Source organism: Lupinus angustifolius, chromosome LG08, assembly GCF_001865875.1.
Source record: "Lupinus angustifolius cultivar Tanjil chromosome LG08, LupAngTanjil_v1.0, whole genome shotgun sequence".
In the NCBI taxonomy this organism is placed as follows: domain Eukaryota; kingdom Viridiplantae; phylum Streptophyta; class Magnoliopsida; order Fabales; family Fabaceae; genus Lupinus; species Lupinus angustifolius.
In genome coordinates, this window is record NC_032016.1 from 21257437 (window position 1) to 21262284 (window position 4848).

At 31.7% G+C, this 4848-nt stretch overlaps 1 protein-coding gene across 1 annotated transcript in view; it reads right to left on the minus strand.

The window, feature by feature from the left end:
• LOC109354003 overlaps positions 1 to 4848 on the minus strand; it is a 24746-nt gene that overhangs the window by 544 nt on the left and 19354 nt on the right. The gene's annotated exons all lie outside the window — the stretch shown is intronic.

Below are 4848 nucleotides of genomic sequence, written 5' to 3' on the forward strand. Positions count from 1 at the left end.
CAATAAATTACTGCTTCGACCCATAACAAGAGAATCAGCCTCCATGTCTCACTATACCGCAGATCGCTTTTCTGAAAAGGAATCTGTTTATTAAGGATGATAAAAAAAATGTTACTTGAATGCATGAACATAATGATTTGTGATGTCATATAAAATGTAATGATGTCTGATATGTAATGAAGGATAAAATAAAAATGTTTGATATAGAATAATGAAATATAAAAAAAAGTACAATCCAATTTTGTTGATATAAAAATGTCCCGAGGGTATTTGAGCCCATAGGGGTAAGTTATAAATCATGTTTAATAAAAAAAAATTCACTAACATATTTAAAATAATTTGGAATGATGGAAATCACGTTTCATGGTGTACATTGATGCAACTGGAAAGTGGATTAAGGTTTGTTTCCCGTGTCCTATATAAGGTATACTTAGAAGGTTTTTTTTCTTCTGAAAGCTGCAACCCTATGGTGGAATGCTAGGTCTTGACTAAAGTGGACTCGATAAAGCTCTAGACTTCTAAAGGTCACCAGACTGCATCCAATCTTAAAAAGAATGGAAACCATATATCATGAGCTAGTTACGAGAAGAGACTGGCTCCCTAAGCGGCCAACTCATGATATATGGGAACAATATGGGTGGTTCATCATGCCAATACCCGATGTGACACAAGGTCACTTACTAGCAAAGCAGATGTTCCCTGATCTTAATCTTAATCTCTAACACCCGGTTGTAGGACGTGTGCAACTCAAGTGTACCAAGTGAGTGTGTGAGGAAGCACATAGACCATAAAATAAATCCCCCCCCCAAAAGTTGCACAAGAAATAGGTGAGTACGTTCAAGATAATTAAATAACTCGAAAAATAAATAAATACATAAATAAATATGCATACACAAGTTTGCATAAACAAAGAAAGAATAAGGGTATAAAATAAACATACAAAAAGTGGTATTGGGCCGGACTCTCTTAAAAAAAACACGTCCCCAACAGAGTCGCCACTACATTTTATGGTTAAAAATGTAGAAAAATCTTTAAAGCCCAATCACATTGGGCTTTTGGATTTTTGATATCCAGGTTCGGGAGTCGATTACGAATTAGGAAAGGTATTAGCACCTCATTCACCCGTAATAAAACAGTACCCTAACTAATTGCATACATTGAATACCCTTAATTTATTTAAATTAAATTGCTTAAACAAAATATTTTTTATATTTTTATTTGTGTCTGACAAGTTCATATTGCTCCTACGTATCCCCGGGTGCAATAGGGAAATCAAGAAACGTAGTTCTGAAAAAAATTAATTTGGTTAGATTTAAAAAGAAAGTTAAAAATTGTTTGAATTCATTCGAAGTTGAAGTAATAGACGAAGAGTCAACATTGATTGCTTACCCTCTCCTCACTTTAGATAACAGAAGCAGTACAAGTGACCGTGACTAATTCTCAGTTCGAAACGAGGAGAAAAATGCAATACGAGTCGTACAACATTGATTGAAATGGAATTAATCTTATTTAAAAAAAAATAGAGTTTAGAAACTTATTTGAGTTTAATTGAAATGGAATTAACAGATGAAGAATCAACATTGATTGCTTACCCTCTTTCCACTTTGATAGATCACAGGAGCAGTACAAGTGACTGCAACCGATTCTCAACTCGAAATGAGAAGAAAGATACAATACGAGTTTAAACCTCATTATTAAATTCCAAACAAAACTTAAAACATTTTTTGCTTTTAAATAACTTATATATTTTAAAGAGATAATTAATAAATGAAGAGTCGACATTGGTCATTAACCATCCTCTTACTTCAAAAAAATAACAGAAGCAGTACAAATGACCGTGACCAATATCAACTTGAAGCAAGAAGTAAGATATGACACGAGTTGTAACCTCACTATTATATTCTCATGAAATTAATTTTATTTGTTTAAAGAGACAAAACTTTTAGTTTAAAATATATTATTATTAAACTCATTTGACACTAAATTTATATGATTAATAAGTACACATTAATTTAGGTTGGCTAGGATAATTTCCTTGATATAACAAAACAAACGAGAACCCAAAATATAACAAAATAAAAAAAGTAAATGAACATATAAATAGTAAATAAAAATATTATTATTATTATTATTATTATTATTATTATTATTATTATTATTATTATATATAAGTGAATAAAGAGGGTTAAGGCTGTTACCCCCCATCCTGCACTAAACAAATAGATAAATGGGGAGAAAAGGGATTTAGAAATCCCTAACTGAGTTACTCTTTTTTTATTTTTCCAGCGGCGGCGGTGAATGGAAATAAAGGAGGATTGCGGTGGTGTGAATGGCGGAAGGCACATCAATCATTCACGCTATTAGCTACAGGTTCGTGAACTCGGGTCAACCCAACTGTGAGGAGGTGCGCCGAGCCTGAGCTGCGATTTGGTAGTGACGGTGATGCGTCTCTGCTTGGATATGACTTGGCCATGGAGGTGGAGCCTCCGTGGTTCCAACGGCGGGGTGAGGATGATGGCTCCTTGAACCACCGTCTCTCCTTCATCTTCTCCAGTTGACACACCGACGTAACACCTTGGTTTCACGGTGGTTAGGGGCGTCGGAACAAGTTGACTTCTCTATTTTTTCTTCATCTTCTCCGGTTGTCATGCCGGTCCAGTTTGTAGCATCGCACGGTGGTCTCACGGTGGTTCAAAATTTCGGGTCGGATTGACCTTTTTTTTATTTCAGGTTTACAAAATGTGAGGTTGAGGATGATAAATTGTGGTTTTAGTTGATAAGTTAAAGGAATGAACACTATTTCTGAGTTAACTCACTGGTTGATAATCCTAGATTGCTTTTGCTTAATTATCGGTATGAATGTGATTATGCTTTAAGGGTTAAACTGATGTTGTTTAATTTAATTTATGCTGTTTTTGTTTGTTCATTAGAGGGAAAGTAAGTTCACAGTGTTATAACATATAAATCAATGGCATAAGAATGTATAGGAATGTGTTTCTGTTTATGACATTCAGAGTGCATGTATTATATATACATTATAATGTTGTATGAGAATTATTATGAATGACAAAAACCTAAACGAATTGCTTTTGCTTACAAACAGTGATGAACTTTAGTGTTTTAGATGAAAAATACAAGCATATTTCAGTATTTAAACGTGAAGAAGGTATGATGGTTGCACAATGAAAATATGTATATGTATATTTGAATGCTAAAACAAAAATAGAGAAAATCTAACCTTTCAAAAAAGCTATTTAATTATTATCCCTTTTCCAGTGTACTTTTCTGCCCTGCCTTGTTATCCTCTTTCACTGTTATCTCTCTCTGCTATTTTTTGTTGTTCTCCTCTGGTGCCTTTTTCACTGTCTATATCATTGTTATTTCTCTCTGGTATTTTCTTGTTTTATCTTATTTTTTTCATGAACCTCTCTCCTTTTAAGTGTTGTTAGTGTATATCTGAACACATTCTTCTTTCTCTTTAAAAGCCAAAAAACTAGGAAACCTCTCTTCCTAAAAACTGGGTAACCATTCCCACTTTCACAAAGTGGTTCCACCCCTTTAGGCATTATCCCCATTCAAAAGTCCATTTATTGTTTTAATATAAATTTTTCATTTTTATTTTCGGATTAAATATTTATATAAATAATTATAATAGAAATCAGTTTGTTATTTTATTTTTATTATATATTTCTCAATTAAATATTAATATATATAATTAAAATCAGTTTATGGGTATTAATAAAAATGACTCTTATTGCAACAAAAAAACAAATCTATAATGTTAATATATGTATATGATTAGTGTGATAAGTTGATAATTAAATTTAAATGTCAAAACTCTTCACAAAATAACTCTAATAAATATACACTGGAGTCTATTTTATTTGTTGAACAATGGACCCGACAAAAGTGAGTATTCACAACTAGTTATTCTTAGGCTATAATCTAAATGGTAGAAATTTGTGCCCAATCCAAAGATTCCTGGTTTTTACACTGAAGAATATTTTACACCTGAAGAATATTCTTTGCCTGCAAATGGCAAAGTGTTCACAACTAATGAAATTTCAATCACAACATTAGAAGCAAGATAGAGTTCCAGGATACCTTCCTATATGGTATAAATAGATTATTAGAGCTTATAGAATTAGTGAAATTGCTTTTGTTAATGAATGTTCTATTATTTTTTACTTGATTTAGTGTATTTGCCGTCTTATTTGAAGACAAAAATGTTGAATTGCAATCTGGAAGAAAGATAATGTTATAATATGATAGTTTATTATTATATGTAAGCAATTAGTCATAAGTGTTATGATAACTTAGTGTCCTGATTTAGACTATTCAATATCTTTGGATACTAGCAAGAAGCCAAAAAAACACTTTGTTTTGGTGATTTAGGAAAGACTCTTTCCATTTTTGGACCAACCAAACCACAAAGAAAAAAAACTAGGAAAAAGAAAAGAATTAGAACTGTACTACTTACCTATAAAAGTTTAACACCACTCTTAAGATCACGGCTGTATAACCGTACCGATTATCAAACCAGTCAGGGTACTGGTATAGTGGTTCAACCGGTGGTTGGTTCAGCAATTATACTGCATGCCAGTTAAACCTGAGATACCTACTTATATTTATATATATATATATATATATATATATAAACCTATTATAAAAAAATTCCAAATAGGTAAATACTCAAACTTATAATATACTCAAAATTCACATAAACAAACAACTTTAAGTCTTTAACAAATTCAAAGTCTAAATTATAAAACATATATCAATCCAAAATATAAATAAATGACACAAGTTTACAACTCATTCTACAAAACAAATAAATTTGGAGTTTTA